The 20,951-nt window shown below is 44.6% G+C and overlaps 19 non-coding genes and 5 pseudogenes across 19 annotated transcripts; all 24 read right to left on the bottom strand.

Moving 5' to 3' along the window:
- Positions 1 to 568: 568 nt before the first annotated feature.
- Positions 569 to 687, bottom strand: LOC142513598 (5S ribosomal RNA). The gene has a single exon (XR_012809537.1). It is a non-coding gene; the product is annotated as a 5S ribosomal RNA (ribosomal RNA).
- Positions 688 to 1,383: 696 nt separating this feature from the next.
- LOC142507701 (5S ribosomal RNA) lies at positions 1,384 to 1,506 on the bottom strand. Its single transcript, XR_012805951.1, has one exon. It is a non-coding gene; the product is annotated as a 5S ribosomal RNA (ribosomal RNA).
- A 1,493-nt stretch (positions 1,507 to 2,999) lies between these two features.
- Positions 3,000 to 3,124, bottom strand: LOC142512310 (5S ribosomal RNA; annotated as a pseudogene).
- Positions 3,125 to 3,806: 682 nt separating this feature from the next.
- LOC142513448 (5S ribosomal RNA) lies at positions 3,807 to 3,925 on the bottom strand. Its single transcript, XR_012809394.1, has one exon. It is a non-coding gene; the product is annotated as a 5S ribosomal RNA (ribosomal RNA).
- Positions 3,926 to 4,609: 684 nt separating this feature from the next.
- LOC142515471 (5S ribosomal RNA) lies at positions 4,610 to 4,728 on the bottom strand. Its single transcript, XR_012811316.1, has one exon. It is a non-coding gene; the product is annotated as a 5S ribosomal RNA (ribosomal RNA).
- Positions 4,729 to 6,015: 1,287 nt separating this feature from the next.
- Positions 6,016 to 6,139, bottom strand: LOC142509473 (5S ribosomal RNA). The gene has a single exon (XR_012807645.1). It is a non-coding gene; the product is annotated as a 5S ribosomal RNA (ribosomal RNA).
- Positions 6,140 to 6,826: 687 nt separating this feature from the next.
- On the bottom strand, positions 6,827 to 6,944 carry LOC142511609 (5S ribosomal RNA; annotated as a pseudogene).
- A 685-nt stretch (positions 6,945 to 7,629) lies between these two features.
- On the bottom strand, positions 7,630 to 7,748 carry LOC142507405 (5S ribosomal RNA). Its single transcript, XR_012805664.1, has one exon. It is a non-coding gene; the product is annotated as a 5S ribosomal RNA (ribosomal RNA).
- Positions 7,749 to 8,431: 683 nt separating this feature from the next.
- Positions 8,432 to 8,552, bottom strand: LOC142509264 (5S ribosomal RNA). Its single transcript, XR_012807447.1, has one exon. It is a non-coding gene; the product is annotated as a 5S ribosomal RNA (ribosomal RNA).
- Positions 8,553 to 9,236: 684 nt separating this feature from the next.
- On the bottom strand, positions 9,237 to 9,358 carry LOC142513989 (5S ribosomal RNA). Its single transcript, XR_012809906.1, has one exon. It is a non-coding gene; the product is annotated as a 5S ribosomal RNA (ribosomal RNA).
- Positions 9,359 to 10,044: 686 nt separating this feature from the next.
- On the bottom strand, positions 10,045 to 10,160 carry LOC142512166 (5S ribosomal RNA; annotated as a pseudogene).
- A 680-nt stretch (positions 10,161 to 10,840) lies between these two features.
- On the bottom strand, positions 10,841 to 10,961 carry LOC142512285 (5S ribosomal RNA; annotated as a pseudogene).
- A 678-nt stretch (positions 10,962 to 11,639) lies between these two features.
- LOC142509343 (5S ribosomal RNA) lies at positions 11,640 to 11,759 on the bottom strand. The gene has a single exon (XR_012807521.1). It is a non-coding gene; the product is annotated as a 5S ribosomal RNA (ribosomal RNA).
- Positions 11,760 to 12,450: 691 nt separating this feature from the next.
- LOC142515478 (5S ribosomal RNA) lies at positions 12,451 to 12,571 on the bottom strand. The gene has a single exon (XR_012811322.1). It is a non-coding gene; the product is annotated as a 5S ribosomal RNA (ribosomal RNA).
- Positions 12,572 to 13,624: 1,053 nt separating this feature from the next.
- On the bottom strand, positions 13,625 to 13,735 carry LOC142512826 (5S ribosomal RNA; annotated as a pseudogene).
- Positions 13,736 to 14,405: 670 nt separating this feature from the next.
- LOC142517246 (5S ribosomal RNA) lies at positions 14,406 to 14,520 on the bottom strand. Its single transcript, XR_012813001.1, has one exon. It is a non-coding gene; the product is annotated as a 5S ribosomal RNA (ribosomal RNA).
- Positions 14,521 to 15,201: 681 nt separating this feature from the next.
- On the bottom strand, positions 15,202 to 15,320 carry LOC142506403 (5S ribosomal RNA). The gene has a single exon (XR_012804697.1). It is a non-coding gene; the product is annotated as a 5S ribosomal RNA (ribosomal RNA).
- Positions 15,321 to 16,002: 682 nt separating this feature from the next.
- On the bottom strand, positions 16,003 to 16,121 carry LOC142514084 (5S ribosomal RNA). Its single transcript, XR_012809995.1, has one exon. It is a non-coding gene; the product is annotated as a 5S ribosomal RNA (ribosomal RNA).
- A 682-nt stretch (positions 16,122 to 16,803) lies between these two features.
- LOC142511738 (5S ribosomal RNA) lies at positions 16,804 to 16,921 on the bottom strand. The gene has a single exon (XR_012808771.1). It is a non-coding gene; the product is annotated as a 5S ribosomal RNA (ribosomal RNA).
- Positions 16,922 to 17,602: 681 nt separating this feature from the next.
- LOC142511727 (5S ribosomal RNA) lies at positions 17,603 to 17,720 on the bottom strand. Its single transcript, XR_012808770.1, has one exon. It is a non-coding gene; the product is annotated as a 5S ribosomal RNA (ribosomal RNA).
- Positions 17,721 to 18,401: 681 nt separating this feature from the next.
- On the bottom strand, positions 18,402 to 18,519 carry LOC142511716 (5S ribosomal RNA). The gene has a single exon (XR_012808769.1). It is a non-coding gene; the product is annotated as a 5S ribosomal RNA (ribosomal RNA).
- A 677-nt stretch (positions 18,520 to 19,196) lies between these two features.
- Positions 19,197 to 19,312, bottom strand: LOC142515370 (5S ribosomal RNA). Its single transcript, XR_012811220.1, has one exon. It is a non-coding gene; the product is annotated as a 5S ribosomal RNA (ribosomal RNA).
- Positions 19,313 to 19,988: 676 nt separating this feature from the next.
- On the bottom strand, positions 19,989 to 20,104 carry LOC142507693 (5S ribosomal RNA). Its single transcript, XR_012805943.1, has one exon. It is a non-coding gene; the product is annotated as a 5S ribosomal RNA (ribosomal RNA).
- Positions 20,105 to 20,785: 681 nt separating this feature from the next.
- On the bottom strand, positions 20,786 to 20,903 carry LOC142513206 (5S ribosomal RNA). The gene has a single exon (XR_012809166.1). It is a non-coding gene; the product is annotated as a 5S ribosomal RNA (ribosomal RNA).
- Between the last annotated feature and the right edge of the window lie 48 nt (positions 20,904 to 20,951).

The following is a 20,951-nucleotide window of genomic DNA, read 5'->3' as shown; positions in this document are numbered from 1 at the left end:
CTGGCGCGATGGCAGAGCTAGGATGGGTGACCTCCCTGGGAAGACCTCGTGTCGCGACCGGTTACGTAAATTATGGATAAAACGGTCGAAATAATTTTTTTTAATGAGTTAACCGTCTCCGGAGTATTCTGAGTCATACCCTTCCGCACAGAACCGGCTAACGACAGCAAAAATCGATAAATGTTCCCAGAAAATAGAAAAAAATAAGAAGGAAATAACGAATGTAAAGCTATTATTATGCCTCGGATACGATAAAATGGAACCGGAATCGAATTTCGAACTTCCTAATCGGATTTCTCGAGGAAACGAAGGCTTAAGAGAAGCGGTAAATCGCAAATTAAAGGTTCTTAGAGAAGGAATTCGGCTAAAATCTCGTCAGCTCATTGCGTAGTAATGAGTCTCGTCCGTTTGCTCGTTTACAATCAAATTAGGCTACAATTTTGTCCAAATCCGGCAGTGCCCGAGCTACTTTCATTTCACATGTCTTATCTGGTCTTGATCGAGATTCAGATGATTTGAGCCGAAAATCGTCTATCAACAAGTAATCAAAAATAGAAAAACACGAAAAGGGGTGCAACACGAGGACTTCCCTGGGGGTCACCCATCCTAGTACTGCTCACGCCCAAGCACGTTTAACTTCGGAATTCTGATGGGATCCGGTGTATTAGTGCTGGTATGATCGCACCCACATTGAGTGGGATGTTTATTCTTATCCCTCGAGTACGTGTGGAGCGGGCGGCGATGGACAACACGCGGCACTGCTCTCGCCCAATCATAACCATGAAGTAAGCGTTCTGGCGCGATGGTAGAGCTAGGATGGGTGACCTCCCTGGGAAGACCTCGTGTCGCGATCGTTTAAGTAAATTATGGATAAAACAGTCGAAATAATTGTTTTTAATGAGTTAACCGCCTCCGGAGTAATCTGCATCATACCCTTCCACACAGAACCGGCTCACGACAACAAAAATCGATAAACGTTCCCAGAAAATAGAAAAAAAATAAGAAGAAGGAAATAACGAATGTAAAGCTATTATTATGCCTGGGATACGATAAAATGGAACCAGAATCGAATTTCGAACTTCCTAAGCGGATTTCTCGAGGAAACGAAAGCTTAACAGAAGCGGTAAAAAGCAAATTAGAGGTTCTTAGAGAAGAAATTCGGCTAAAACCTCGTCAGCTCATTGCGTAGTAATAAGTCTCGTCCGTTTGCCCGTTTACAATTCAAGATTAAGTCCTACAATTTTGTGCCAAATCCGGCAGTGCCCCGATGCTACTTGTTCATTATCACATTGTCTTATCTGGTCCCGATCGAGATTCAGATGATTTGAGCAAAAATCGTATGGCAACAAGTAATCAAAAATAGAAAAAACCAAAGAAAAAAAGGGGTAGCAACACGAGGACTTCCCAGGGGGTCGGTCACCCATCCTAGAACTGCTCTCGCCCAAGCACGCTTAACTTCGGAGTTCTGATGGGATCCGGTGCATTAGTGCTGGTATGATCGCACCCGACATTGAGTGGGATGTTTATTCTTATCTCCCTCGAGTACGTGTGGAGCGGGCGGCGATGGACAACACGCGGCATGCTCTCGCCCAATCATAACCATGAAGTTTACGCGTTCTGGCGCGATGGCGAGCTAGGATGGGTGACCTCCCTGGGAAGACCTCGTGTCGCGACCGGGTTAAAAAAATATGGATAACAGTCGAAATAATTGATTTAATGAGTTAACCGTCTCCGGAGTAATCTGCGTCATACCCTTCCGCACAGAACCGGCTCAGGACAAACAAAAATCGAAATTAATGTTCCCAGGAAATAGAAATAAAAATCAGAAGAAGTCAAGTGACGAATGTAAAGCTATTTATGCCTGTGTGATACTTTAACAATGGAACCGGAATCGGAATTTCGGAACTTCCTAAGCGGATTTTCTCGAGAAAACGAAAGCTTACAGAAGAGGTAAACCATCGCAAATTAGAGGGTCTAGAGAAGGACTTCGGCTAAATCTCGTCAGCTTCCTTGCGTAGTAATGAGTCCTCGTCCGTTTGCCCGTTTACAATCAAATTAGCCTACCAATTTTGTGCCAAATCCGGCAGTGCCCGAGCTCCTTTCATTTCACATGTCTTATCTGGTTCCGATCGAGATTCAGATGATTTGATGCCGAAAATCGTCAGTCAACAAGTAATCAAAAATAGAAAACACGAAAAGGGTGCACACGAGGACTTCCATGGGGTCATCCATCCTAGTACTGCTCTCGGCCCAAGCACGCTTAACTTTCGGAGTTTCTGATGGGATGGTGCATTAGTGCTAGGTATGATCGACACCGACATTGAGTGGGATTGTTTATTTCTTATATCCTCGAGTACGTGTGGAGGCGGCGGGCGATGGACAACATGCGGCACTGCTCTCGCCCAATCATAACCATGAAGTTAAGTCGTCATGGCGCGATGGCAGAGCTAGGATGGGTGACCTCCCTGGGGAAGACCTCGTGTCGCGACCGGTTTACGTAAATTATGGATAAAACAGTCGAATAATTGTTTTTAATGAGTTAACCTCTCCGAAGTAATCTGCGTCATTACCCTTCTGCACAGAACCGGCTCAAGACAACAAAAATCGAGATGTTTCCAGAAAATAGAAAAAAAAATAAGAAGAAGGAAATAACGAATGAAAGCTATTATTATGCCTGGGATACATATAAAATGGAACCAGAATCGAATTTCGAACTTCCTAAGCCGATTTCATGATGAAACGAAGCTTAACATAAGCGGTAAATCGCAAATTAGAGGGTCTTAGAGAAGGAATTCGGCTAAAATCTTGTCAGCTCATTGCGTAGCAATGAGTCTCGTCCGTTTGCCCGTTTTCAATCAAATTAGCCTACAATTTTGTCCAAATCCGGCAGTGCCCGAGCTACTTTCATTTCACATGTCTTATCTGGCCCGATCGAGATTCAGATGATTTGAGCCGAAAATCGTCTGTCAACAAGTAATCAAAAATAGAAAAACACGAAAAGGGTACAACACGAGGACTTCCCAGGGGACCGGATCACCCATCCTAGTACTGCTCTCGCCCAAAGCACGCTTAACTTCGGAGTTCGGATAGGATACGGTGCATTAATGCTAGTATGATCGCACCCGACATTGAGTGGGATGTTTATTCTTATATCCCTCGAGTACGTGTGGAGCGGGCGGCGATGGACAACACGCGGCGCTGCTCTCGCCAATCATAACCATGAAGTTAAGCGTTCTGACGCGATGGCAGAGGTAGGATGGGTGACCTCCCATGGAAGACCTCGTGTCGCGATCGTTTACGTAAATTATGGATAAAACAGTCGAAATAATTGTTTTTAATGAGTTAACCGTCTCCGGAGTAATCTGCGTCATACCCTTCCGCACAGAACCGGCTCACGACAACAAAAATCGATAAATGTTCCCAGAAAATAGAAAAAAAATAAGAAGAAGGAAATAACGAATGTAAAGCTATTATTATGCCTGGGATACAATAAAATGGAACCGGAATCGAATTTCGAACTTCCTAAGCGGATTTCTGGAGGAAACGAAAGCTTTAAAGAAGCGGTAAATCGCAAATTAGAGGGTCTTAGAGAAGGAATTCGGCTAAAATCTCGTCAGCTCATTGCGTAGTAATGAGTTTCGTCCGTTTGCCCGTTTACAATCAAATTAGCCTACAATTTTGTCCAAATCCGACAGTGCCCGAGCTACTTTCATTTCACATGTCTTATCTTGTCTCGATCGAGATTCAGATGATTTGAGCCGAAAATCGTCTGTGAACAAGTAATCAAAAATAGAAAAACACGAAAAGGGGTGCAACACGAGGACTTCCCTGGGGGTCATCCATCCTAGTACTGCTCTCGCCCAAGCACGCTTAACTTCGGAGGTCTGATGGGATCCGGTGCATTAGTGCTGGTATGATCGCACCCGACATTGAGTGGGATGTTTATTCTTATATCCCTCGAGTACGTGTGGAGCAGGCGGCGATGGACAACACGCGGCACTGCTCTCGCCCAATCATAACCAAGAAGTTAAGCGTTCTGGCGCGATGGCAGAGGTAGGATGGGTGACCTCCCTGGGAAGACCTCGTGTCGCGACCGTTTAGGTAAATTATGGATAAAACAGTCGAAATAATTGTTTTTAATGAGTTAACCGTCTCCGGAGTAATCTGCGTCATACCCTTCGCACAGAACCGGCTAACGACAACAAAAATCGATAAATGTTCCCATAAAATAGAAAAAAAAAATAAGAAGAAGGAAATAAAGAATGTAAAGCTATTATTATGCCTGAGATACGATAAAATGGAACCGGAATCGAATTTCGAACTTCCTAACCGGGTTTCTCGAGGAAACGAAAGCTTAACAGGAAGCGGTAAATCGCAAATTCGAGGGTTTAAGGAAGGAATTCGGCTAAAATCTCGTCAGCTCATTGCGTAGTAATAAGTCTCGTCCGTTTGCCCATTTACAATCAAATTAGCCTACAATTTTGTCCAAATCCGGCAGTGCCCGAGCTACTTTCATTTCACATGTCTTATCTGGTCCCAATCGAGATTCAGATGATTTGAGCCGAAAATCATCTGTCAACAAGTAATCAGAAATAGAAAAACCCGAAAAGGGGTGCAACACGAGGACTTCCCAGGGTGTCACCCATCCTAGTACTGCTCTCGCCCAAGCACGCTTAACTTCGGAGTTCTTATGGGATCCGGTGCATTAGGGCTGGTATGATCGCACCCGACATTGAGTGGGATGTTAAGTCTTATATCCCTCGAGTACGTGTGGAGCGGGCGGCGATGGACAACACGCGGCACTGCTCTCGTCCAATCATAACCATGAAGTTAAGCGTTCTGGCGCGATGGCAGAGCTAGGATGGGTGACCTCCCTGGGAAGACCTCGTGTCGGGATCGGTTACGTAAATTATGGATAAAACAGTCGAAATAATTGTTTTTAATGAGTTAACCGTCTCCGGAGTAATCTGCGTCATACCTTTCTGCACAGAACCGGCTCACGACAACAAAAATCGATAAATGTTCCCAGAAAATAGAAAAAAAATAAGAAGAAGGAAATAACACATGTAAAGCTATTATTATGCCAGGGATACAATAAAATGGAACCGGAATCGAATTTCGAACTTCCTAAGCGGATTTCTTGATGAAACGAAAGCTTAACAGAAGCGTTAAATCGCAAATTAGAGGGTCTTAGAGAAGGAATTCGGCTAAAATCTCGTCAGCTCATTGCGTAGAAATGAGTCTCGTCTGTTTGACCTTTTATAATCAAATTAGCCTACAATTTTGTCCAAATTCGGCAGTGTCCGAGCTACTTTCATTTCACATGTCTTATCTGGTCCCGATCGAGATTCAGATTATTTAAGCCGAAAATCGTCTGTCTACAAGTAATCAAAAATAGAAAAACACAAAAAAGGGTGCAACACGAGGATTTCCCAGGAGTACGTGTGGAGCGGGCGGCGATGGACAACACGCGGCACTGCTCTCGCCCAATCATAACCATGAAGTTAAGCGTTCTGGCGCGATGGCAGAGCTAGGATGGGTGACCTCCCAGGGAAGACCTCGTGTCGCGAACGTTTACGTAAATTATTGATAAAACAGTCGAAATAATACGTAAATTATGGATAAAACAGTCGAAATAATTGTTTTTATTGAGTTAAAACCGTCTCCAGAGTAATCAGCGTCATACCCTTCCGCACAGAACCGGCTCACGACAACAAAAATCGATAAATGTTCCCAGAAAATAGAAAAAAATAAGAAGAAGGAATTAACGAATGTAAAGCTATTATTATGCCTGGAATACGATAAAATGGAACCGGAATCGAATTTCGAACTTTCTAAGCGGATTTCTCGTCCGTTTGCCCGTTTACAATCAAATTAGCCTACAATTTTGTCCAAATCCGGCAGTGCCCGAGCTACTTGTATTTCACATGTCTTATCTGGTCCCGATTGAGATTCAGATGATTTGAGCCGAAAATCGTCTGTCAACAAGTAATCAAAAATAGAAAAACACGAAAAAGGGTACAACACGAGGACTTCCCAGGGGACCGGGTCACCCATCCTGGTACAGCTCTCGCCCAAGCACGCTTAACTTCGAAGTTCTGATGGGATCCGGTGCAATAGTGCTGGTATGATCGCACCCGACATTGAGTGGGATGTTTATTCTTATATCCCTCGAGTACGTGTAGAGCGGGCGGCGATGGACAACACGCGGCACTGCTCTCGCTCAATCATAACCATGAAGTTAAGCGTTCTGGCGCGATGGCAGAGCTAGGATGGGTGACCTCCCTGGAAAAACCTCGTGTCGCGACCGGTTACGTAAATTATGAATAAAACAGTCGAAATAATTGTTTTTAATGAGTTAACCGTCTCCGGAGTAATCTGCGTCATACCCTTCCGCAAAGAACCGGCTAACGACAAAAAAAATCGATAAATGTTCCCAGAAAATAGAAAAAAAAAATAAGAAGAAGGAAATAACGAATGTAAAGCTATTATTATGCCTGGGATACGATAAAATGGAACCAGGAATCGAATTTCGAACTTCCTAAGCGGATTTCTCGAGGAAACGAAAGCTTAACAGAAGCGGTAAAATCGAAAATTAGAGGGTCTTAGAGAAGGAATTCGGCTAAAATCTCGTCAGCTCATTGCGTGGTAATGAGTCTCGTCCGTTTGCCCGTTCACAATCAAATTAGCCTACAATTTTGTCCAAATCCGGCAGTGCCCGAGCTACTTTCATTTCACATGTCTTATCTGTTCCCGATCGAGATTCAGATGATTTGAGCCGAAAATCGTCTGTCACAAGTAATCAAAAATAGAAAAACACGAAAAGGGGTGCAACACGAGGACTTCCAGGGGGTCACCCATCCTAGTACCTGCTCTAGCCCAAGCACGCTTAACTTCGGAGTTCTGATGGGATCCTGTACATTAGTGCTGGTATGATCGTCACCCGACATTGAGTGGGATGTTTATTCTTATATCCCTCGAGTACGTGTGAGAGCGAGCGGCGATGGACAACACGCGGCACTGCTCTCGCCCAATCATAACCATGAAGTTAAGCGTTCTGGCGCGATGGCAGAGGTAGGATGGGTGACCTCCCTGGAAGACCTCGTGTCGCGACCGTTTACGTAAATTATGGATAAAACAGTCGAAATAATTGTTTTTAATGAGTTAACCGTCTCCGGAGTAATCTGCGTCATACCTTCCGCACAGAACCGGCTAACGACAACAAAAATCGATAAATGTTCCCAGAAAATAGAAAAAAAAATAAGAAGAAGGAAATATACGATGTAAAGCTATTATTATGCCTGAGATACGATAAAATAGAACCGGAATCGAATTTCGAACTTCCTAAGCGGATTTCTCGAGGAAACGAAAGCTTAACAGAAGCGGTAAATCAGCAAATTAGAGGGTCTTAGAAAAGGAATTCGGCTAAAATCTCGTCAGCTCATTGCGTAGTAATGAGTCTCGTCCGTTTGCCCGTTTACAATCAAATTAGCCTACAATTTTGTCCAAATCCGGCAGTGCCCGAGCTACTTTCATTTCACATGTCTTATCTGGTCCCGATCGAGATTCAGATGATTTGAGCCGAAAATCGTCTGTCAACAAGTAATCAAAAATAGAAAAACACGAAAAGGGGTGCAACACGAGGACTTCACAGGGGGTCACCCATCCTAGTACTGCTCTCGCCCAAGCACGCTTAACTTCGGAGTTCTGATGGGATCCGGTGCATTAGTGCTGGTATGATCGCACCCGACATTGAGTGGGATGTTTATTCTTATATCCCTCGAGTACGTGTGGAGCGGGCGGCGATGGACAACACGCGGCACTGCTCTCGCCCAATCATAACCATGAAGTTAAGCGTTCTGGCGCGATGGCAGAGCTAGGATGGGTGACCTCCCTGGGAAGACCTCGTGTCGCGATCGTTTACGTAAATTATGGATAAAACAGTCGAAATAATTGTTTTTAATGAGTTAACCGTCTCCGGAGTAATCTGCGTCATACCCTTCCGCACAGAACCGGCTCACGACAACAAAAATCGATAATGTTCCCAGAAAATAGAAAAAAAAATAAGAAGAAGGAAATAACGAATGTAAAGCTATTATTATGCCTGGGATACGATAAAATGGAACCGGAATCGAATTTCGAACTTCCTAAGCGGATTTCTCGAGGAAACGAAGCTTAACAGAAGCGGTAAATCGCAAATTAGAGGGTCTTAGAGAAGGAATTCGGCTAAAATCTCGTCAGCTCATTGCGTAGTAATAGTCTCGTCCGTTTGCCCAGTTTACAATCAAATTAGCCTACAATTTTGTCCAAATCCGGCAGTGCCCGAGCTACTTTCATTTCACATGTCTTATCTGTCCCAGATCGAGATTCAGATGATTTGAGCCGAAAATCGTCTGTCAACAAGTAATCAAAAATAGAAAAACACGAAAAAGGGGTGCAACACGAGGACTTCCAGGGGGTCACCCATCCTAGTACTGCTCTCCCGCCCAAGCACGCTTAACTTCGGAGTTCTGATGGGATCCAGGTGCATTAGGGCTGGTATGATCGCACCCGACATTGAGTGGATGTTTATTCTTATATCCCTCGAGTACGTGTGGAGCGGGCGGCGATGGACAACACGCGGCACTGCTCTCCGCCCAATCATAACCATGAAGTTAAGCGTTCTGGCGCGATGGCAGAGCTAGGATTGGTGACCTCCCTGGGAAGACCTCGTGTCGCGATCGGTTACGTAAATTATGGATAAAAACAGTCGAAATAATTGTTTTTAATGAGTTAACCGTCTCCGGAGTAATCTGCGTCATACCCTTCCGCACAGAACCGGCTCACACAACAAAAATCGATAAATGTTCCCAGAAAAATAGAAAAAAAATAAGAAGAAGGAAATAACGAATGTAAAGCTATTATTATGCATGGGATACGATAAAATGGAACCGGAATCGAATTTCGAACTTCCTAAGCGGATTTCTCGAGGAAACGAAAGCTTAACAGAAGCGGTAAATCGCAAATTAGAGGGTCTTAGAGAAGGAATTCGGCTAAAATCTCGTCAGCTCATTGCGTAGTAATGATGTCTCGTCCGTTTGCCCGTTTACAATCAAATTAGCCTACAATTTGTCCAAATCCGGCAGTGCCCGAGCTACTTTCATTTCACATGTCTTATCTGTCCCGATCGAGATTCAGATGATTTGAGCCGAAAAATCGTCTGTCAACAAGTAATCAAAAATAGAAAAACACGAAAAGGGGTGCAACACGAGGACTTCCCAGGGGGTCACCCATCCTAGTACTGCTCTCTCCGCCCAAGCACGCTTAACTTCGGAGTTCTGATGGGATCCGGTGCATTAGTGCTGGTATGATCGCACCCGACATTGAGTGGGATGTTTATTCTTATATCCCTCGAGTACGTGTGGACGCGGGCGGCGATGGACAACACGCGCAACTGCTCTCGTCGCCCATCATAACCCAGGAAGTTAAGCGTTCTGGCGCGATGGCAGAGGTATGATGGGTGACCTCCCTGGAAGACCTCGTGTCGCGACGGTTACTAAAATTATGATAAAACAGTCGAAGATAATTGTTTTTAATGATTTACCGTCTCGGAGTAATCTGCGTCATACCCTTCTGCACAGAACCGGCTCACGACAAACAAAAAATCGATAAATGTCCCAGAAAAATAGAAAAAAAAATAGAAGAAGGAAATACGAATGTAAAGCTATTATTATGCCTGGGATAACGATTAAAATGAACCGGAATCGAATTTCGAACTTCCTAAGCGGATTGTCTTCGATGAAACGAAAGCTTAACAGAAGCGGTAAATCGCAATTAGAGGGTCTTAGAGAAGGAATTCGGCTAAAATCTCGTCAGCTCATTGCTATAATGAGGTCTCGTCGTTTGCCCGTTTACAATCAAATTAGCCTACATTTTGTCCAATCCGGCAGTGCCCGAGCTACTTTCATTTCACATGTCTTATCTGGTCCCGATCGAGATTCAGATTAGTTGAGCCGAAAAAAATCGTCTGTCAACAAGTATCAAAAAATAGAAAAACACGAAAAAGGGGTGCACACGAGGACTTCCAGGGGGTCACCCATCCTAGTACTGCTCTCAGCCCAGCACGCTTACTTCGGAGTTCTGATGGGATCCGGTGCATTAGTGCTGGTATGATCGCACCGACATTGAGTGGGATGTTATTCTTATATCCCTCGAGTACGTTGGAGCGGGCGCGATGGACAACACGCTGCACTGCTCTCGCCCAATCATAACCATGAAGTTAAGCGTTTGGCGCGATGGCAGAGCTAGGATGGTGACCTCCCTGTGAAGGACCTTCGTGTCGCGACCGTTTACCGTAAGTTATGGATAAAACAGTCGAAAATAATTGTTTTTAATGAGTTAACCGTCTCCGAGTAATCTGCGTCATAACCCTTCCGCACAGAACCGGCTCACGACAACAAAAATCGATAAATGTTCAAAGAAAATAGAAAAAAAAATAAGAAAAGGAAAATAACGAATGTAAAGCTATTATTATGCCTGGGATACGATAAAATGGAACCGAATCGAATTTCGAACTTCCTAAGCGGATTTCTCGAGGAAACGAAAGCTTAACAGAAGCGTTAAATCGCAAATTAGAGGGTCTTAGAGAAGGAATTCGGCTAAAATCTCGTCAGCTCATTGCGTAGAATGAGTCTCGTCCGTTGCCCGTTTACAATCAAATTAGCCTACAATTTTTCCAAATCCGGCAGTGCCCGAGCTACTTTCATTTCACATGTCTTATCTGGTCCCGATCGAGATTCAGATTGAATTTGAGCCGAAAATCGTCTGTCAACAAGTAATCAAAAATAGAAAAACACGAAAAAGGGTGCAACAACGAGGACTTCCCAGGGATGGTCACCCATCCTAGTACTGCTCTCGCCCAAGCACGCTTACTTCGAGTTCTGATGGGATCCGTTAGCATTAGTGCTGGTATGATCGCACCCGACATTGAGTGGGATGTTTATTCTTATATCCCTCGAGTACGTGTGGAGCGCGGCGATGACAACACGCGGCACTGCTCTCGCCCAATCATAACCATGAAGTTAAGCGTTCTGGCACGATGGCAGAGTAGGATGGGTGACCTCCCTGGGAAGACCTCGTGTCGCGACCGTTTACGTAAATTATGAAAAACAGTCGAAATAATTGTTTTTAATGAGTTAACCGTCTCCGGAGTAATCTGCGTCATACCCTTCCGCACAGAACCGGCTCACGACCAACAAAAATCGATAAATGTTCCCAGAAAATAGAAAAAAAAATAAGAAGAAGGAAATAACGAATGTAAAGCTATTATTATGCCTGGATACGATAAATGGAACCGGAATCGAATTTCAAACTTCCTAAGCGGGTTTCTCGAGGAAACGAAAGCTTAACAGAAGCGGTAAATCGCAAATTAGAGGGTCTTAGAGAAGGAATTCGGCTAAAATCTCGTCAGCTCATTGCGTAGTAATGAGTCTCGTCCGTTTGCCCGTTTACAATCAAATTAGCCTACAATTTTGTCCAAATCCGGCAGTGCCCGAGCTACTTTCATTTCACATGTCTTATCTGGTCCCGATCGAGATTCAGATGATTTGAGCCGAAAATCGTCTGTCAACAAGTAATCAAAAATAGAAAAAACACGAAAAGGGGTGCAACACGAGGACTTCCCAGGGGGTCACCCATCCTAGTACTTGCTCTCGCCCAAGCACGCTTAACTTCGGAGTTCTGATGGGATCCGGTGCATTAGTGCTGGTATGATCGCACCCGACAGTGAGTGGGATGTTTATTCTTATATCCCTCGAGTACGTGTGGAGCGGGCGGCGATGGACAACACGCGGCACTGCTCTCGGCCCAATCATAACCATGAAGTTAAGCGTTCTGGCAGCGATGGCAGAGCTAGGATGGTGACCTACCCTGTGAAGACCTCGTGTCCGCGAACGTTTACGTAAAATTATGGATAAAACAGTCGAAATAGATTGTTTTTAATGAGTTAAACCGTCTCCGGAGTAATCTGCGTCATACCCTTCCGCACAGAACCGGCTCACGACAACAAAAATCGATAAATCGTTCCCAGAAAATAGAAAAAAAAATAGAAGAAGGAATAACGAATGTAAAGCTATTATTATGCCTGGGATACGATAAAATGGAACCGGAAATCGAATTTCGAACTTCCTAAGCGGATTCTCGAGGAAACGAAAGCTTAAACAGAAGCGGTAAATCGCAAATTAGAGGGGTCTTAATAGAAGGAATTCGGCTAAAATCTCGTCAGCTCATTGCGTAGTAATGAGTCTCGTCCGTGCCCGTTTACAATCAAATTAGCCTACAATTTTGTCCAAATCCGGCAGGCCCGAGCTACTTTCATTTCACATGTCTTATTCTGGTCCAGATCGAGATTCAGATGATTTGAGCCGAAAATCGTCTGTCAACAAGTAATCAAAAATAGAAAAACACGAAAAAGGGTTGCAACACGAGGACTTCCCAGGGGGTCACCCATCCTAGTACTGCTCTCCTGCCCAAGCACGCTTAACTTCGGAGTTCTGATGGGATCCGGTGCATTAGTGCTGGTATGATCGCACCCGACATTGAGTGGGATGTTTATTCTTATATCCCTCGAGTACGTTGTGAGCGGCGGCGATGGACAACACGCGGCACTGCTCTCGCCCAATCATAACCATGAAGTTAAGCGTTCTGGCGCGATGGCAGAGCTAGGATGGGTGACCCTCCCTGGGAAGACCTCGTGTCGCGATCGTTTACGTAATTATGGATAAAACAGTCGAAATATTGTTTTAATGAGGTTAACCGTCTCCGTAGTAATCTGCGTCATACCTTCCGCACAGAACCGGCTCACGACAACAAAAAATCGTAACAGTTCCCAGAAAAATAGAAAAAAAAATAAGAAGAAGAAATAACGAATGTAAAGCTATTATTATGCCTGGGATACGATAAAATGGAACCGGAATCGAATTTCGAACTTCCTAAAGCGGATTTCTCGAGGAAACGAAAGCTTAATAGAAGCGTTAATCGCAAATTAGAGGGTCTTAGAGAAAGAATTCGGCTAAAATCTCGTCAGCTCATTGCGTAGTAATGATCTCGTCCGTTGCCCGTTTACAATCAAATTAGCCCACAATTTTGTCCAAATCCGGCAGTGCCCGAGCTACTTTCATTTCACATGTCTTATCTGGTCCCGATCGAGATTCAGATGATTGAGCCGAAAATCGTCTGTCAACAAGTAATCAAAAATAGAAAACACGAAAAGGGGTGAAACACGAGGACAACCTAGGGGTAAATAACGATGTAAAGCTATTATTATGCCTGGTACGATAAAATGGAACTGGAATCGAATTTCGAACTTCCTAAGCGGATTTCTCGAGGAAACGAAAGCTTAACAGAAGCGTAAATCGCAAATTAGAGGGTTTAGAGAAGGAATTCGGCTAAAATCTCGTCAGCTCATTGCGTAGTAATGAGTCTCGTCCGTTTCCCGTTTACAATCAAATTAGCCTACAATTTTGTCCAAATCCGGCAGTGCCCGAGCTACTTTCATTTCACATGTCTTATCTGGTCCCGATCGAGATTCAGATGATTTGAGCCGAAAATCGTTGTCAACAAGTAATCAAAATAGAAAAACACGAAAAGGGTGCAACACGAGGACTTCCAGGGGTCACCCATCCTAGTACTGCTCTCCCCACGCTTAACTTCGGAGTTCTGATGGATCCGGTGCATTAGTGCTGGTATGATCGCACCCGACATTGAGTGGGATGTTTATTCTATATCCCTCGAGTACGTGTGGAGCGGGCGCGATGGACAACACGCGGCACTGCTCTCGCCCAATCATAACCATGAAGTTAAGTTCTGGCGCGATGGCAGAGCTAGGATGGGTGACCTCCCTGGAAGACCTCCGCGACCGTTTACGTAAATTATGGATAAAACAGTCGAAATAATTGTTTTTAATGAGTTAACCGTCTCCGGAGTAATCTGCGTCATACCCTTCCGCACAGAACCGGCTCACGACAACAAAAATCGATAAATGTTCCCAGAAAATAGAAAAAAAAATAAGAAGAAGGAAATAACGAATGTAAAGCTATTATTATGCCTGGTACGATAAAATGGAACCGGAATCGAATTTCGAACTTCCTAAGCGGATTTCTCGAGGAAACGAAAGCTTAACAGAAGCGGTAAATCGCAAATTAGAGGGTCTTAGAGAAGGAATTCGGCTAAAATCTCGTCAGCTCATTGCGTAGTAATGAGTCTCGTCCGTTTGCCCGTTTACAATCAAATTAGCCTACAATTTTGTCCAAATCCGGCAGTGCCCGAGCTACTTTCATTTCACATGTCTTATCTGGTCCCGATCGAGATTCAGATGATTTGAGCCGAAAATCGTCTGTCAACAAGTAATCAAAAATAGAAAAACGAAAAGGGTGCAACACGAGGACTTCCCAGGGGTCACCCATCCTAGTACTGCTCTCGCCCAAGCACGCTTAACTTCGGAGTTCTGATGGGATCCGGTGCATTAGTGCTGGTATCGCACCCGACATTGAGTGGGATGTTTATTCTTATATCCCTCGAGTACGTGTGGAGCGGGCGGCGATGGACAACACGCGGCACTGCTCTCGCCCAATCATAACCATGAAGTTAAGCGTTCTGGCGCGATGGCAGAGCTAGGATGGGTGACCTCCCTGGGAAGACCTCGTGTCGCGACCGTTTACGTAAATTATGGATAAAACAGTCGAAATAATTGTTTTTAATGAGTTAACCGTCTCCGGAGTAATCTGCGTCATACCCTTCCGCACAGAACCGGCTCACGACAACAAAAATCGATAAATGTTCCCAGAAAATAGAAAAAAAAATAAGAAGAAAAATAACGAATGTAAAGCTATTATTATGCCTGGGATACGATAAAATGGAACCGGAATCGAATTTCGAACTTCCTAAGCGGATTTCTCGAGGAAACGAAAGCTTAACAGAAGCGGTAAATCGCAAATTAGAGGGTCTTAGAGAAGGAATTCGGCTAAAATCTCGTCAGCTCATTGCGTAGTAATGAGTCTCGTCCGTTTGCCCGTTTACAATCAAATTAGCCTACAATTTTGTCCAAATCCGGCAGTGCCCGAGCTACTTTCATTTCACATGTCTTATCTGGTCCCGATCGAGATTCAGATGATTTGAGCCGAAAATCGTCTGTCAACAAGTAATCAAAAATAGAAAAACACGAAAAGGGTGCAACACGAGGACTTCCCAGGGGGTCACCCATCCTAGTACTGCTCTCGCCCAAGCACGCTTAACTTCGGAGTTCTGATGGGATCCGGTGCATTAGTGCTGGTATGATCGCACCCGACATTGAGTGGGATGTTTATTCTTATATCCCTCGAGTACGTGTGGAGCGGGCGGCGATGGACAACACGCGGCACTGCTCTCGCCCAATCATAACCATGAAGTTAAGCGTTCTGGCGCGATGGCAGAGCTAGGATGGGTGACCTCCCTGGGAAGACCTCGTGTCGCGACCGTTTACGTAAATTATGGATAAAACAGTCGAAATAATTGTTTTTAATGAGTTAACCGTCTCCGGAGTAATCTGCGTCATACCCTTCCGCACAGAACCGGCTCACGACAACAAAAATCGATAAATGTTCCCAGAAAATAGAAAAAAAATAAGAAGAAGGAAATAACGAATGTAAAGCTATTATTATGCCTGGGATACGATAAAATGGAACCGGAATCGAATTTCGAACTTCCTAAGCGGATTTCTCGAGGAAACGAAAACTTAATAGAAGCGGTAAATCGCAAATTAGAGGGTCTTAGAGAAGGAATTCGGCTAAAATTTAGTCAGCTTATTGCGTAGTAATGAGTCTCGTCCGTTTGCCCGTTTACAATCAAATTAGCCTACAATTTTGTCCAAATCCGGCAGTGCCCGAGCTACGTTGATTTCACATGTCTTATCTGGTCCCGATCGAGATTCAGATGATTTGAGCCGAAAATCGTCTGTCAACAAGTAATCAAAAATAGAAAACACGAAAAAAGGTGCAACACGAGGACTTCCCAGGGTGTCACCCATCCAAGTACTGCTCTCGCCCAAGCACGCTTAACTTCGGAGTTCTGATGGGATCCGGTGCATTAGTGCTGGTATGATCGCACCCGACATTGAGTGGGATGTTTATTCTTATATCCCTCGAGTACGTGTGGAGCGGGCGGCGATGGACAACACGCGGCACTGCTCTCGCCCAATCATAACCATGAAGTTAAGCGTTCTGGCGCGATGGCAGAGCTAGGATGGGTGACCTCCCTGGGAAGACCTCGTGTCGCGACCGTTTACGTAAATTATGGATAAAACAGTCGAAATAATTGTTTTTAATGAGTTAACCGTCTCCGGAGTAATCTGCGTCATACCCTTCCGCACAGAACCGGCTCACGACAACAAAAATCGATAAATGTTCCCAGAAAATAGAAAAAAAATAAGAAGAAGGAAATAACGAATGTAAAGCTATTATTATGCCTGGGATACGATAAAATGGAACCGGAATCGAATTTCGAACTTCCTAAGCGGATTTCTCGAGGAAACGAAAGCTTAACAGAAGCGGTAAATCGCAAATTAGAGGGTCTTAGAGAAGGAATTCGGCTAAAATCTCGTCAGCTCATTGCGTAGTAATGAGTCTCGTCCGTTTGCCCGTTTACAATCAAATTAGCCTACAATTTTGTCCAAATCCGGCAGTGCCCGAGCTACTTTCATTTCACATGTCTTATCTGGTCCCGATCGAGATTCAGATGATTTGAGCCGAAAATCGTCTGTCAACAAGTAATCAAAAATAGAAAAACACGAAAAGGGTGCAACACGAGGACTTCCCAGGGGTCACCCATCCTAGTACTGCTCTCGCCCAAGCACGCTTAACTTCGGAGTTCTGATGGGATCCGGTGCATTAGTGCTGGTATGATCGCACCCGACATTGAGTGGGATGTTTATTCTTATATCCCTCGAGTACGTGTGGAGCGGGCGGCGATGGACAACACGCGGCACTGCTCTCGCCCAATCATAACCATGAAGTTAAGCGTTCTGGCGCGATGGCAGAGCTAGGATGGGTGACCTCCCTGGGAAGACCTCGTGTCGCGACCGTTTACGTAAATTATGGATAAAACAGTCGAAATAATTGTTTTTAATGAGTTAACCGTCTCCGGAGTAATCTGCGTCATACCCTTCCGCACAGAACCGGCTCACGACAACAAAAATCGATAAATGTTCCCAGAAGATAGAAAAAAAATAAGAAGAAGGAAATAACGAATGTAAAGCTATTATTATGCCTGGGATACGATAAAATGGAACCGGAATCGAATTTCGAACTTCCTAAGCGGATTTCTCGAGGAAACGAAAGCTTAACAGAAGCGGTAAATCGCAAATTAGAGGGTCTTAGAGAAGGAATTCGGCTAAAATCTCGTCAGCTCATTGCGTAGTAATGAGTCTCGTCCGTTTGCCCGTTTACAATCAAATTAGCCTACAATTTTGTCCAAATCCGGCAGTGCCCGAGCTACTTTCATTTCACATGTCTTATCTGGTCCCGATCGAGATTCAGATGATTTGAGCCGAAAATCGTCTGTCAACAAGTAATCAAAAATAGAAAAACCGAAAAGGGTGCAACACGAGGACTTCCCAGGGGTCACCCATCCTAGTACTGCTCTCGCCCAAGCACGCTTAACTTCGGAGTTCTGATGGGATCCGGTGCATTAGTGCTGGTATGATCGCACCCGACATTGAGTGGGATGTTTATCCTTATATCCCTCGAGTACGTGTGGAGCGGGGGGCGATGGACAACACGCGGCACTGCTCTCGCCCAATCATAACCATGAAGTTAAGCGTTCTGGCGCGATGGCAGAGGTAGGATGGGTGACCTCCCTGGGAAGACCTCGTGTCGCGATCGTTTACGTAAATTATGGATAAAACAGTCGAAATAATTGTTTTTAATTAGTTAACCGTCTCCGGAGTAATCTGCGTCATACCCTTCCGCACAGAACCGGCTCACGACAACAAAAATCGATAAATGTTCCCAGAAAATAGAAAAAAAATAAGAAGAAGGAAATAACGAATGTAAAGCTATTATTATGCCTGGGATACGATAAAATGGAACCGGAATCGAATTTCGAACTTCCTAAGCGGATTTCTCGAGGAAACGAAAGCTTAACAGAAGCGGTAAATCGCAAATTAGAGGGTCTTAGAGAAGGAATTCGGCTAAAATCTCGTCAGCTCATTGCGTAGTAATGAGTCTCGTCCGTTTGCCCGTTTACAATCAAATTAGCCTACAATTTTGTCCAAATCCGGCAGTGCCCGAGCTACTTTCATTTCACATGTCTTATCTGGTCCCGATCGAGATTCAGATGATTTGAGCCGAAAATCGTCTGTCAACAAGTAATCAAAAATAAAAAACACGAAAAGGGTGCAACACGAGGACTTCCCAGGGGTCACCCATCCTAGTACTGCTCTCGCCCAAGCACGCTTAACTTCGGAGTTCTGATGGGATCCGGTGCATTAGTGCTGGTATGATCGCACCCGACATTGAGTGGGATGTTTATTCTTATATCCCTCGAGTACGTGTGGAGCCGGCGATGGACAACACGCGGCACTGCTCTCGCCCAATCATAACCACGAAGTTAAGCGTTCTGGCGCGATGGCAGAGGTAGGATGGGTGACCTCCCTGGGAAGACCTCGTGTCGCGACGTTTACGTAAATTATGGATAAAACAGTCGAAATAATTGTTTTTAATGAGTTAACCGTCTCCGGAGTAATCTGCGTCATACCCTTCCGCACAGAACCGGCTCACGACAACAAAAATCGATAAATGTTCCCAGAAAATAGAAAAAAAAAAAGAAGAAGGAAATAACGAATGTAAAGCTATTATTATGCCTGGGATACGATAAAATGGAACCGGAATCGAATTTCGAACTTCCTAAGCGGATTTCTCGAGGAAACGAAAGCTTAACAGAAGCGGTAAATCGCAAATTAGAGGGTCTTAGAGAAGGAATTCGGCTAAAATCTCGTCAGCTCATTGCGTAGTAATGAGTCTCGTCCGTTTGCCCGTTTACAATCAAATTAGCCTACAATTTTGTCCAAATCCGGCAGTGCCCGAGCTACTTTCATTTCACATGTCTTATCTGGTCCCGATCGAGATTCAGATGATTTGAGCCGAAAATCGTCTGTCAACAAGTAATCAAAAATAGAAAAACCGAAAAGGGTGCAACACGAGGACTTCCCAGGGGTCACCCATCCTAGTACTGCTCGCCCAAGCACGCTTAACTTCGGAGTTCTGATGGGATCCGGTGCATTAGTGCTGGTATGATCGCACCCGACATTGAGTGGGATGTTTATTCTTATATCCCTCGAGTACGTGTGGAGCGGGCGGCGATGGACAACACGCGGCACTGCTCTCGCCCAATCATAACCACGAAGTTAAGCGTTCTGGCGCGATGGCAGAGGTAGGATGGGTGACCTCCCTGGGAAGACCTCGTGTCGCGATCGTTTACGTAAATTATGGATAAAACAGTCGAAATAATTGTTTTTAATTAGTTAACCGTCTCCGGAGTAATCTGCGTCATACCCTTCCGCACAGAACCGCTCACGACAACAAAAATCGATAAATGTTCCCGAAAATAGAAAAAAAATAAGAAGGAAAACGAATGTAAAGCTATTATTATGCCTGGGATACGATAAAATGGAACCGGAATCGAATTTCGAACTTCCTAAGCGGATTTCTCGAGGAAACGAAAGCTTAACAGAAGCGGTAAATCGCAAATTAGAGGGTCTTAGAGAAGGAATTCGGCTAAAATCTCGTCAGCTCATTGCGTAGTAATGAGTCTCGTCCGTTTGCCCGTTTACAATCAAATTAGCCTACAATTTTGTCCAAATCCGGCAGTGCCCGAGCTACTTTCATTTCACATGTCTTATCTGGTCCCGATCGAGATTCAGATGATTTGAGCCGAAAATCGTCTGTCAACAAGTAATCAAAAATAGAAAAACACGAAAAAGGGTGCAACACGAGGACTTCCAGGGGTCACCCATCCTAGTACTCCTCTCGCCAAGCACGCTTAACTTCGGAGTTCTGATGGGATCCGGTGCATTAGTGCTGGTATGATCGCACCCGACATTGAGTGGGATGTTTATTCTTATATCCCTCGAGTACGTGTGGAGCGGGCGGCGATGGACAACACGCGGCACTGCTCTCGCCCAATCATAACCACGAAGTTAAGCGTTCTGGCGCGATGGCAGAGGTAGGATGGGTGACCTCCCTGGGAAGACCTCGTGTCGCGATCGTTTACGTAAATTATGGATAAAACAGTCGAAATAATTGTTTTAATTAGTTAACCGTCTCCGGAGTAATCTGCGTCATACCCTTCCGCACAGAACCGGCTCACGACAACAAAAATCGATAAATGTTCCCAGAAAATAGAAAAAAAATAAGAAGAAGGAAATAACGAATGTAAAGCTATTATTATGCCTGGGATACGATAAAATGGAACCGGAATCGAATTTCGAACTTCCTAAGCGGATTTCTCGAGAAATAAAAGCTTAACAGAAGCGGTAAATCGCAAATTAGAGGGTCTTAGAGAAGGAATTCGGCTAAAATCTCGTCAGCTCATTGCGTAGTAATGAGTCTCGTCCGTTTGCCCGTTTACAATCAAATTAGCCTACAATTTTGTCCAAATCCGGCAGTGCCCGAGCTACTTTCATTTCACATGTCTTATCTGGTCCCGATCGAGATTCAGATGATTTGAGCCGAAAATCGTCTGTCAACAAGTAATAAAAAATAGAAAAACCCGAAAAAGGGTGCAACACGAGGACTTCCAGGGGGTCACCCATCCTAGTACTGCTCTCGCCCAAGCACGCTTAACTTCGGAGTTCTGATGGGATCCGGTGCATTAGTGCTGGTATGATCGCACCCGACATTGAGTGGGATGTTTATTCTTATATCCCTCGAGTACGTGTGGAG

This window comes from Primulina tabacum, chromosome 10 (assembly GCF_025594145.1).
Source record: "Primulina tabacum isolate GXHZ01 chromosome 10, ASM2559414v2, whole genome shotgun sequence".
In the NCBI taxonomy this organism is placed as follows: Eukaryota; Viridiplantae; Streptophyta; class Magnoliopsida; order Lamiales; family Gesneriaceae; genus Primulina; species Primulina tabacum.
The sequence above is the reverse complement of the archived record's forward strand: the minus strand, read 5'-3'. Positions and strand labels throughout refer to the sequence as shown.